Source organism: Rhinoderma darwinii, chromosome 1, assembly GCF_050947455.1.
Source record: "Rhinoderma darwinii isolate aRhiDar2 chromosome 1, aRhiDar2.hap1, whole genome shotgun sequence".
Taxonomy (NCBI): domain Eukaryota; kingdom Metazoa; phylum Chordata; class Amphibia; order Anura; family Rhinodermatidae; genus Rhinoderma; species Rhinoderma darwinii.
Genome location: NC_134687.1, coordinates 654,268,182 through 654,281,543, shown reverse-complemented (window position 1 = coordinate 654,281,543; position 13,362 = coordinate 654,268,182). Strand labels below are relative to the sequence as shown.

General features: G+C 44.7%; 1 long non-coding RNA gene across 1 annotated transcript; it reads left to right on the top strand.

The window, feature by feature from the left end:
* The first annotated feature begins 230 nt into the window (after positions 1–230).
* LOC142664302 (uncharacterized) lies at positions 231–3,806 on the top strand. Its single transcript, XR_012851261.1, has 4 exons — positions 231–389; positions 2,279–2,343; positions 3,195–3,312; positions 3,641–3,806. It is a non-coding gene; the product is annotated as an uncharacterized LOC142664302 (long non-coding RNA).
* Positions 3,807–13,362: the final 9,556 nt, after the last annotated feature.

Below are 13,362 nucleotides of genomic sequence, written 5' to 3'. Positions count from 1 at the left end.
TATAGGAGTTCCAGAAACAGCCGAGCACGGCCAGAGGTGGAGCCGCATCTATCAGACATTTCTGGCATCTCCTGGGGAGAAATGTCCGTGTTGGGAATACCCCTTTATTCCATGTGGTGACGGCTCTGAGAAGATGTTTCTCTCAATGATCAATAAGTGAGGTTCTGTATGTCACACATGATGTTGTCCCCTGTATGATCTCCATCTTCTCCTTTCTTCATAAAGACGTCTGCAGTACTAGATCCTCCAGTTCCTCCAGTTTTCTCATCTTCTCCTCCACAACGTTCCTTCTCCTGAATGACCCACCAAGGATGGACAAGGACAGGAATGAGATGAGTAGAAGAATATTAGACTTCACCTTGGAGATCATCTACCTGTTGAGCGGAGAGGTAAACTTTTCTACATTCTAGAACAAGTCACACATAGGGAAGGGACAATACATAAAAACAAGAAAAAAGAAAAAAAATTTGGTCCAGAAATGTAACTAGGCACTCTTGGGTTAAATAGGAATTGATCAAAATACTTTATTTTAAACTCCAGATAATACCGGAAATATTTATAGATACACACAAAGATTTAAAAAGAATCTCCTGGCCAGGAAAAGAAAACATACAAATTGTTAAGGATCTGCCAGGCACAGCTTCTGTATCCACGCCCATAGGTAATCAGTCTGCACCTGCTTCTATGTCTGGGAGACTGACTCCATCTTCCACCACTCAGGATGGCAGGCTTAGGAGTGGGAGAGCCTATCACAGCCTGGCCAGAAGGAGCTAGCTCCCGCCCTCTGTCTATTTATACCTGCCTTTCCTGTTCCTTCTTTGCTTGTGATTCTTCTCTGCTGGTTTCCTGGCCCTGCTGCAGCTTCTGTACTATTTGACCCTGCTTCATATGACCCTGGCTTACTGACTACTCTTCTGCTCTGCGTTTGGTACCTCGTACACTCCTGGTTTGACTCGGCTCGTTTACTACTCTTGTTGCTCATGGTGTTGCCGTGGGCAACTGCCCCGTTTTCCCTTGGTTCTGTGTTTCCTTGTCTGGTTTTTCTGTCGTGCACTTACTGAGTGTAGGGACCGTCGCCCAGTTGTACCCCGTCGCCTAGGGCGGGTCGTTGCAAGTAGGCAGGGACTGAGTGGCGGGTAGATTAGGGCTCACTTGTCTGTTTCCCTATCCCTGTCATTACACATATAGAACTTCCACCACTCAGGATGGCAGGCTTAGGAGTGGGAGAGCCTATCACAGCCTTGCCAGACGGAGCTAGCTCCCGCCCTCTGTCTATTTATACCTGCCTTTCCTGTTCCTTCTTTGCTTGTGATTCTTCTCTGCTGGTTTCCTGGCCCTGCTGCAGCTTCTGTACTATTTGACCCTGCTTCATATGACCCTGGCTTACTGACTACTCTTCTGCTCTGCGTTTGGTACCTCGTACACTCCTGGTTTGACTCGGCTCGTTTACTACTCTTGTTGCTCATGGTGTTGCCGTGGGCAACTGCCCCGTTTTCCCTTGGTTCTGTGTTTCCTTGTCTGGTTTTTCTGTCGTGCACTTACTGAGTGTAGGGACCGTCGCCCAGTTGTACCCCGTCGCCTAGGGCTGGTCGTTGCAAGTAGGCAGGGACTGAGTGGCGGGTAGATTAGGGCTCACTTGTCTGTTTCCCTATCCCTGTCATTCCACATATAGAACTTCTATACATAAGCCAGGTCCCCTAATGGATAAATAACATTCATTATATATATATATTTCTTTGATAGAATTTTGAGAAAAAAGAAATTCAATAGAACCGCTGGGTTGTGTTCACACTTGCGGTTTTCAACCATATATATTGTTTTATCCTGAGAGTGGCCAAAGTTCCTATTTCAAGTGGTTGGTAATAACTTTTTGAAGAGAATCTTTTTATATAATATAGTTCTCATCACAGGAAGATAGCCCTCTTATATTAAGGGGATAGATTTTGCAGCGTGTTTTTTCCCCTCTCTTTCTATGATCAGATCCTTGGTTTTTATAGGGATCTTATAGCAGTAGGTAGTCTATTCATAGACCCTTGGGTCAATATGTAGCCCTCTCGATCTTTAAACTTAGAAAAGGGCACTTTTATTGCTCATGCAGGTTTTTACCTCCAAAAGTCCAGCGAGCGCCAGGAAACCATGCGTAGGGGCAATCAGCCCGACAGGTGGAACAGAGGACCTTCACCAGGTTAGTACCCACTTGTATGGCTATGTACTTCGTTTAAAGCTTCCAAGCATCCACCATCACATCAAATGATGCTCTCCTTTTCAATATACGTAGGCACTCCACACTGCACTCCGAGAGACACGGGACCCGAAAGAGCAAGACCGCACGCCGGCAGCCAGGTAAGTTCAAAAATGTATGGTATCCTTTTCCACGTGATGTCTCCAACATTGGACAGGGATTCACAGGGCAGGGTTTAGACGTCACTACCTGCCCTGTTTGATTGAGTCAGCTGACGCGTTTCATCCCTGAACAGGATTTCCTCAGAGCTGTTTGACAAGTGCTACCAAATACGTTCTATTTATAGTGTCCCAAAATTCATTTATTGGCTCCATAGTTACAAATGTAATATTCCATGGAAGTGATCTAAACTGTTATGAATAAAGTATGCAGATCTTTCATAAAATGCAATAATCAATTTTAACAGCAAATGAAAACGACTTTATAAAATCCAACAGTTAATTCATATGTCAATTAATTCATGTTTATAAAGCATTATATTGAGTATTCTCATAGAGAGGACAATCCGTGGTGCGCCCTCCCGTAATTTTGTTAAATTCCTAAAGTGCAATAATTATGGACAAGTGTAAGTCATCCAACAGAATACTTATACTGCATGATTTTAGTTATCAATTTGTGTACTTATTTATACATAAATGGAATTATCCGGAAATATCGGCATTTAAATCTAATAGTGGTATTATAGAGAGACATAATTCTTCTGACAAATCCCTTTTGCTACACAGTTTTAGTTATTATATTGTATTATTAATTAATTTCCGGTATCTGGAGTTTAAAATAAAGTATTTTGATAAATTTCTATTTAACCCAAGAGTGCCTAGTTACATTTCTGGACCAAATTTTTGTCTTGTTTTTATAATCTTTATCAGAAATGGTACCGTGCTATATTTATATTGCATTTTTGGGTTTTCCTGGTATGGTTTAGTTATAACCACATCTTTTTCTATATAAGGGACAATACATAATAGGAAGTAATAGGAAGAATCCAGTGTCCTGTATAACAGCGTCCAGACTTCCAAGTGACGTCAAGAAGCCACCAGCAGAAAAGCTGGAGATCAGCCACCAATATGGTCAGTCATGTGTCATGTCACCAGTGCAACAATAGTAATGTTGTAGAGCAATGAGAATGACCAGGAACCAGGAGGATCAGGATGACATCTATATAGAAACATAGAAGATGACGGCAGGAGGAGAGCACATGGTCCATCTAGTCCCCCAATATTATTTCCTTTTTAGTTTTGGCCTCGTTCTATTTTCTCAATGTCTTTTGTAGGTGAGGTCTCCAGTATTACAGATGTGGGGTCACTAGAGCTCTATACAGCGGGGTCACAATCTCCCTCTTTCTACTGAGGGGGGAATACTGTGTTCAGTTCTCTAAGTGTCTCTCTCCATACACAGGAGTACACACTAGTGAAGAAGACATCGGGTGACTGTACGACTCCCATCATCCATGAGTCAGGAGGATGGAGCAGTTGTCAGAGCCCCATCGCAGAGCCTCCCCCTCACTCCCGGATACATGAGAAGAAGATCTTAGACCTGATCTACAAGATGACTGAGCTGCTGACTGGAGAGGTGACACTGCTGGGAAATTCTACAGTAACAGCACTGGAGGTGTCTGGGTGATGACTGTATCATTGTGTGTGTCAGGTTCCTATAAGGTGTCAGGATGTCACTGTCTATTTCTCCATGGAGGAGTGGGAGTATCTAGAAGGACACAAGGATCTGTACGAGGAGGTCATGATGGAGATCTACTGGCCGCGCACATCACAAGGTAAGAAGATATAGAGATTATATTTTGTTTATTTTTTGAAGTGTTAATTTCGTCATGTGCAGTATATACAGACATGTGATTCCTGATCTCTGATCACACGTTCCTTGCTTTGCTGCAGTGCTGCACTAGGTTATGTTCACACGCAGAAGTTTCCATATTTCTGAATGTGGTTCTTTCTGCAGTAGGTACATGAATTTTTAGTAACTACATTCAGATGAGTTGGACAATCACAGAAATTTCTGCCACCTTGTCTCCATTTGGGGATAATACGAGGTCTTCATATCTCAGTTATGAAGAAAGGCCATCAAAACTAAATGTATTTCCTGTAGAGAAGAGAAGGCTGAGGGGAGGGGATATCTTTATATAAATATAGAAATGTCCCTGTAAAACAATGTAATAAATTATTATTTTCTTGGACCCACAGAGAACACGGTGTCACTGCTTACGATTAGGGTATGTTAACACGTTGGACCAATAACGTCTGAAAATACGGAGCTGTTTTCAAGGGAAAACAGCTCCTGATTTTCAGAAGTTTTTTAAGCCACTCACGTTTTTCGCTGCGTTTTTTACGGCCGTGTTTGGAGCTGTTTTCAATAGAGTCAATGAAAAACGCCTCCAAAAACATCCCAAGAAGTGTTCTGCACTTCTTTTGACGAGCCGTCATTTTACGCGCCGTATTTTGACAGCGACACGTAAAATAATGACTTGTGGCAACAGAACATCGTAATTCCCATTGAAAGCAATGGGCAGATGTTTGTAGGCATAATAGGGGCGTTTTTTTCAGGCGTAATTCGAGCCGTAAAATGCCCGAATTACGTCTGAAACCACTGCGTGTGAACATACCCTTAAAGGAAATGCAATTTCATCACAAAGTCCTAAAGCCGCACATCACTGTCCGTACCGTAAAGTAATGGAACCTGCTCAGGATTTGGTAATAGAAACGTGTGGAGAGATATAAGAAAGGGTTAAATATCTTCCTTGTAAGACACAATACACAGGGTTACTGGTAGTAATGAGGAATGTGGATCCAGGGATCTGTCCGATTGTAAGTAAAACAGGTTGAACAATGTGTGTGTGGAGATAAATTTCTTTATTTATTTTACACTCCGTTACATTTTATTTTAAACATTTTATTGGAATGGAGTTTCAGGGGGATTGAACTCAAGAACAAGCGGAATCCAGCAGCAGGACGCTAGAAATGCAGAAGACCTGGTCAGGGTGGTCATGGACCGTTAAACTTTACTGTTAGGGTATGTGCACACACACTAATTACGTCCGTAATTGACGGACGTATTTCGGCCGCAAGTCCCGGACCGAACACAGTGCAGGGAGCTGGGCTCCTAGCATCATACTTATGTACGATGCTAGGAGTCCCTGCCTCGCTGCAGGACAACTGTCCCGTACTGTAATCATGTTTTCAGTACGGGACAGTAGTTCCACGGAGAGGCAGGGACTCCTAGCATCGTACATAAGTATGATGCTAGGAGCCCAGCTCCCTGCACTGTGTTCGGTCCGGGACTTGCGGCCGAAATACGTCCGTCAATTACGGACGTAATTAGTGTGTGTGCACATACCCTTACTGTGCAGGGAGAAGCTGCTGCTCATTACACGCCGTTCTCCCTGCAGTAACACTACTGTCCGAGCTGTGCTCAGTACTTTTCCCCCTGCATGAGCACAGCTCCGGACAAGCAGTGAGAGGGTTAAAGAGCGGCTCCCATTGTATTATATTGTTGGGGTTCATGTGATTGGGAGTTGTGTAATATTACATACATATTAATTTTGTGACTGCCCGCAGTGTTGTCTGGTGATATGAGCTGATTGTTGGATCTTTCAGCAGCAGGACCCATGGCGTACGGCTACTCTCTGGACCAGCCTCCTTTTTGAGAAGATTTGTCCAGTTAGAAGGATCCATTTAGTGTGGATGTGTCAGGTCTCTTATGTTCCCCTATCAGAGGGCAGTATAGGATCGGGTGGGTAGACGCTGAGATCTGGGATATAACGTTTTCTATGACATCATTCAGTATTTTCATGTAAAGAAATACTGCCAGGACTCCTAGAGAGAGCCTGTGAGTCCTGCTTCCCCTGCCCACACAGAATGATTTCCCTTTGTCATCCTGCTCATAAAATCTGAGAGTTTGTCAGACGTTCCTGATGGAGCCGATGCCTGAGCTCCAAACAGACGGTCCTTACTTTACCTCCTGTCTGTGCTGAACATGTAAGGAGTGATGCTGGAAGGGGTTAATATCAGCCCCCTGTCATCTGCGGTATGAGCTTCCAACCTTGTGTAAGGAGACCAGACGCCCTTAAGATTCTGTTCTGATTTAACTTTATTCTGTTAGGAAGTGTCTGTGTCTTTAAGATCGCCATGACTACTGATGTAGCTTCTGGGCGGTTCTGTTTACTTCCTGAGCCTATCCCACTTCTCTGTCTTCTTCCTGTCAGGTGTAGGGGGGGGGGGGTATTTGTACCTGGCCTCCTCCCTCTTTCTTTGCTTGTGAATTTTCTCCTTTCTTAGGTGTTGTGATCAAGCTCTCACTTACCCTGTGCCCGAGACTTCTGGACTTCTTGGAAACTGACCTCGGCTTGTCTCTCGTTAACCCCTTGTTTACCGGTTTTGATTATCTGCTCCTGGCTGGTTTTGACCTCTGCTGTACCTGATTTCCACTTGCACTGTTTTGGACTTTCTGTTTACCCTCTGGCTGTCTGGTTACCTCTTCAGGTGTAGCCTGCATTGCACAACTTATCCAACACTGAACTCTGTTAGAACAACCTGGGTTCTGTGCATCAAAAACCATCCCGCCTTGCGGTGGGCTCTGGCGAATACCTCAGAGTAGCCTTAGATTCTGTCGATCAGAGTTGTGACGGATTTGGGGTTGCGGTTTTATTTGCATGCTTACTCCCGACAGTCTCCATCAGACTTTTGGGAATTGCGCAACCAGTGATTCTATAACCTATTCGGGACGTAATTATTTTACTGCTTGTCTAAACGTTTTAAAATTGTTTTATTAATGGTATTCTAAAAAGGGCACTAATGCCAAAGAATCTGAGTACAAGCATTGGCAGCACAGATCATAGGTCCTTCGTGGAGTGTCTGGCATATGATGATTCAAAGTTCACTAGGCTCATAAACCAATGCAACACTGCACAGGAGTAGTAAACCAAACTACTGGTCTGTTTGCCAGAGCGATACACAAGTAACACGCCTTTACTAGGATGTCTAAGATAGACTGGTAACAATATGTATCACAACGACACTGCAGGAAAAGCTTTAATATTTATAACATTGGTCTGTTTGCCAAAGATGTGCAAAATTTCCTTCCCTACGCGTTTCTGCGCCCCTGTGATACAGGGGAGCGTCCTCAGGGGTATAAGTTGCTACAAGGATTTATTACTGCCGGTCAGGACATGTGGTGCTGTTTATTTTGTATTGTCCGGCGTGCACTACACACTGATGGCTGGTTTAGTGAGCGCAGGGGAAACTCAAGAGCCTTATAGGGCTTAGCCCCGCCTACATGGTACGTGTCATCAGAGCCTCAACCAGCCTGTGCGTCAAACGTCACACTGACACCCACCAGCTGGAGTAGCCCCCTTAGTAACGTCGCGTCCAGTAAAAAGGATGCATCAAGCATCAGATAGTAACCAGGGGAGCTTCAGGCGGCTACGTAATACACCACTGAACAGTTAGGATAGAAAGGGATGATTGCAACAAAGGAACGCCGGTCGAGTCAAGTTATAAATCTGGTGACGGAGCCTCTTAAATTGTGAGGTGGGGCCTCCATGGATCGGACTTGTTTTTCCAGCGCGTCCTACAGATGATTGATCAGATTAAGATCTGGGGAATTTGGAGTTGAAGTGAACACTTTGAGCCCTGAACACTTTGAACTCATTGAACTCTTTGTCATGTTCCTCAAACCATTCCTGAATAATGTTTGCAGTGCGGCAGGGCACATCCGGCTAAAAGAGGCCACTGACATTTGACATTTGTTTAAAAAAAACATCTATATGAATGCCAGGACCCAAGTTTTACCAGCAGAACATTGCCCAAAGCATCTCAATGTCTCAGCCTCCAGCCACTCTGCGATTTGTTCTATAGTAGTTCTTCCCATCTCTACCCCAGGAAGCGACACACACGCACGCGGCCGTTCGTTTGATGTAAAAGTTAACTTGATTAATGAGATCATGCAACTTTCTTCCATTCCTTTATCGTCCATTTCTGATGCCCATTGTGGAAGCTTTTGCCAGAGGACAGGTATCCACACTAGGATTAGTCCGCAGTGATGCAGCCCTAAATGCATTGAGCTGAAATGCTCTGTGTGTTCCAGTTTATCGAGGGCTAGATAGCACCAGGTCCTCAGATGGGTGCAAACATAGGGGCCCAACCCAGTATAGTATGAAGAAGGTACAATGCACTCCAACGGGAATAATTTTCAACGTAGATATTTATTATTTTGCCAGTAACGTTTCAGTCATATCCTTGACCTTCCTCAGGCACTGTAGTATGCTAGATCCTGCGAAATGGCACTTGTGTAGACGCGGCTTGCCGCAAAGAGAGGCGCTTTTGCGAAATTGCGCTTGTGTAGACGCGGCTGTCCACAATGAGAGGCGCTCTGTGTGTTCCGACACCTTTCAATCATAGCCAGCATTATGTTTTTGAACAGTTTGTTCTGCAGTAGTTCTCCTGTGGGATCAGACCAGATGGGCTGGCCTTTGTTCCCCACGCACATTAATGACCCTGTCATCAGTTGTCCTTCCTTGGACCACTTTTGATACGTAATAACCACTGCATATTAGGAACACCCCAGAAGACCTCCCATTTTGGAGATGCTCTGACCCAGTCGTCTAGCCATTACAATTTAGCCCTTGTCAAAGTCGCTCAGATTCTTTTGCCGGCCCATGTTTCCAACACATCAACTTTAAAAACTGTTCATTTGCTGCCAAATATCTCTTCCCTTGTCAGGCGCCATTATCAATGTTCTTCACTTCACCTGTCATTGGTTTTAATGTTATGGCTGATTATTGTATATATTGAGGAGGACAGTGGGGGTCGTCTTCATTTTCCAAAAATATTGACGTATTTGTCCTAATAGGTCCATCAATCTTGCTACAGAGGAGGATGGGGGTGTTCCCTCTCTTTATAGAGATTCTGTTACCTGTCAAGGAGGGAGGCAGTCTCTCTCACTCTCATAGTGCGGTCATTGGCTCACTGAAAACCAATTAACTAAATGTAATCATATATTTTTATTTTCTCATTCTTCATAACTGCACCAGGTGAAAGGAAACTTGGTGTTATAAAACCGTAGCGCTTCCTCCAACACCTCAGTGGTTTCCCATCCCTTGTGGAGAGAAAACTTGGAGTTTTGCACTTTAAACTGTATCCGCAAATCTCAGGACGCGCCCTCTAGACTTTGATGAAAAAAAACATAGAATTGCAGGTGTTGAGAGAAGTGCCTCATATATAGACAGATATACAGTAGTCATGTATTCTGCCACTGGATTTCCTACAGATGGATCCAGTAGGAGAAATCCACCAGAGAGATGTCGCAGTCCTCGGTATTCCCAGGACTGTTCAGAAGAAAATCACAATGTCCCAGAGAATCATCAGGTAAATGGCGCTAAACTCTCATCAAAATATGACTATAAAGCTAGGGAGGCTGGCGGGGCATGTGTCCTGGGCAGAAATAAGAAAGAAGGTAGGGGGGCGTCGGGCTGGGCGGCACGTGTATAGTTGCCAACAATCCTGAATGTGCTGGGAAATTTACAGAGACGTGTCCCGGCAATTGCCATGTTCCTCAGGACACAGATACAATTAAATATGGCAGAGCAGGAAACTATCCCTGCTCTGCCATTCACTCCTCCTGGAGCGGAATCCCTGGCCAGAGAGTTGCCGATGCTTTGACCGGGTATTCCGCTCCTAAAGGGAGCCCCTGACACCCCTGTCCATATATGGACAGTGACATTAGGGACTCCTTCTGGAGTAAAAACCCCAGCCAGAGCGTTGCAGACGCTCTGGCCAGGGATTCCGCTCTTGGAGAAGCCCATGACGTCACTATCCATATTGTCACGTAGGGTTCGTGGACCCACTGGGCCGTACCGCCTTGGCGGTATGGCAGCTGGCCAACAGGGCGCAGGTCAGAGTCTATAGTTTATATAGGGTACCTGTGGCAGCTCGGACAGTAGCAAGGCAGGCTTGGCAGGTACTAGGTAGACGTCAGGCGTGGAGAAGCAGGACAGGCGTGGTATACAGCACAGCACGGATACAGCTAAGCACGGCACTAGATCAGGATACAGGAACAAGAAACACGGAACAGGAAACACACTGGGACCATTTGCAAGACAGACTAGGAATATAACAACAAAGCTCAGGCGTGGTAGGATGTGGCTGGGACCTTCTTATAGGGTGCTCTAAACCAATTAGGTCAATCACCAACATGCTTGCGCTCTGGCTTCTCAAGTCTGGACTGAGCTCGTGACCGCACCCTGGTAGTCACTGTGGGGCAGGACGGCCATATGTGCAGACATCTCTTGAGAGAAGGGTGTCGACTGGATGGAAGGAGTTTGTGGTCAACGACCACGGACGTTACACATATATGGACTGTGATATCAGGGGCTCCTCCAGGCAGAGTGGACATTCCAGTCCTAGAGGTAGCCCCAATGGGGCTATCTACAGGAAGGGGGGTATAGCACTATCTACAAGGGGGGGGGGTGTAACCCTATCTACAGGGGAGGTGTTTGGCACTATCCCCTGGGGAGGCACTATCTACAGGGGGGTGTTTAGCATTTTCTCCTAGGGGGGAGTGTCGCATTATCTACAGAGGAGCTGTGTGGCAGTATCTACAAGGGAGCATGTGGCACTGTCTACAAGGGGGGCTTTGTGGCAGTATCTGCAAGGAGGGGCTGTATTTATAGCAGTATCTACAAGGGTGTGTGTGGCAGTATCTACAACAGGGGATGTGGCAGTATCTACCATAGGGGGTTGTGTGGCAGTAACTACAGGGTGGGCTGTGTGGCACTCACTACAGGGGGGGGGGGTTTGACACTATCTACGGGAGAAGACTGTTCATTATGTCACCATATAGTCTCATTAGGCTCCGTTATACAACCTGTTTTAGTCCAGCACTGACCTCTTTAATTTATTTTATTTTCATTTATTGTTCTGGTAACTCCCTTATAGAATTATATCGCTTGTAAAATGTACAAATGGTTTTATACTGGAGTTACATAAAAAAAATTACACCTCATTGATTGGTAGAGAAAGCAAACATGGCGAGGGAGATGTTGGGGGGGGTGGGCAAACTGAAACTTTGCCCCGGTTGCTGGAGACCCAAACTATACCTCTGCTATAAAGTCATTGAACCCAAATTCATTTGACTTTTTTTTTTTTTCTTGTCCGTTTAGGGTGAAGATCTGATTGATATTAAAGTTGAGGTTAAAGATGAAGCAGAAGAGGAGACAGATGTAATGGCTGATCAGCAGTGTAAGAGGGGGGGACTTTCATTCGTTGTAAAGACAAACCTGTTTTGAGGGTCACCTAGATACTACTCTCATATCATCCCATGTAAATAATCTATTCTGCCACTGCGTGTTTCCTACAGATGGATCCAGTAGGAGAAATCCACCAGAGAGATGTCACAGTCCTCTGTATTCCCAGGACTGTCCAGAGGAAAATCCCAATGTCCCAGAGAATCATCAGGTAGATGAAGCTGAGCCCTATACCAGATCTATATAGGGGGGCGTGGAGCTTTTTGGTCCTGCGGTCATAGATGTGGTCATAGATTTTGGTGGTTTGTTATGTTGATCTGGTGGATTCTTTGCACTCTCTGCTGTATTGTACTGAATTGTTACATATGTGAAATCAGGGGGGAGATCTGACTAATAATAAAGCGAAGGATGAAGCAGAAGAAGAGCGGGTGAGGGGCGATCAACCGTGTTAGGCTATGTTCAGACGGAGTATTTTGGGGGAGGAATATCTGCCTCAAAATTCCGTTTGGAACTTTGAGGCAGATATTCCTCTCCCTGCACGCCGATTTTCGCGGCGATTATCGCGCCGTTTTTCGCCCGCGGCCATTGAGCGCCACGGGCATAAAACAGCGAGATATACGCTTTCTCCTGCCTCCCATTGAAGTCAATGGGAGGTCGGAGGCGGAAGCGCCCGAAGATAGGGCATGTCGCTTCTTTTTCCCGCGAGGCAGTTTTACTGCTCGCGGGAAAAAGACGCCGACGCCTCCCATTGAAATCAATGGGAGGCGTTCTCGGGCCGTTTCTGCCGAGTTTTGCGACGCGGTTTCCGCGTCAAAAAACTCGGCAAAAGACCCCGTGTGAACATAGCCTAAGAGTGAAGTGGAGGAGGAAATTCCAGGAGGTGTTACCACAGGTAAGTAATAATGAATTTAGAAAGTGAATTGGGAGGTTTGGTAAGGTGGGGTTCCTCCTTCGTTCTACATTACAGTAACACGTCAGACAATGTGTTATACATAGTGCAGGACCTGAGGGAGCTGTGACTGCACATAGAAGTTCTCTACAAGATGATCTATGGATCCGGTCATGCACTAGGCTTAGTGTCGGATTTTGGGAGGGGCACCAGGAGCCTGTAAAAATGACAAAAAGTCAATACATTAGTCTGATGATCGCTGGTTCAAATCCCGTGCAGGGACTAATATAACGTTATAAGTGTTAAAAAACGTTAAATTAATTATTTTTTTTTAGTGGTGTACAAAAAAAAACAAAAACCTTTTCCCGCTTTTCCTTTTAAAGTATTGTAAAAAATAAACAAAATTGGTATCACCGCCTCCGTAAAAAGTCAGAATTTTACAATCTAACATTATTTAAATTGCATGGTGAACACTGTAAAAAAAAAAAATGAAACCGCCAGAATCGCTATTTTTTTGGTCACTTTAGCGCTAAAAAATAATGTAATAAAAAGTGATCAAAAAGTCGTATGTACCAATAAAAACTACAGCGCACCCCACAAAAATAAGCCTCTGCTTAATCAACAAAACTAAAATAAAAATAACCGGCAGGATAAAGGTAACGTGATTTATACAGAACAGTGAACGCCGCATTTAAAACAAAATTGCTGTTTTTTGATCAGTTTGCCTAAAACAAATGGACTAAAATTTGTTTCAAAAGTTACATGTACCCCACAATTATCTTAATAAAAAGCCCCCATACCACTACGTCTATGAAAAAATAAAAAAGTTATGGCTCCCATTAGTCGAGGATGAAAATGTATGCAGATGAGTCGGTCCGAGGGGAACTTTCCTTCTGTGAAACAGGTGATTATCAGGGCTCTAATATTTGGGAACCACGAAGAGAAGGGCCCAAACATATCTGCTGGAAGCGAGGGCGCCCG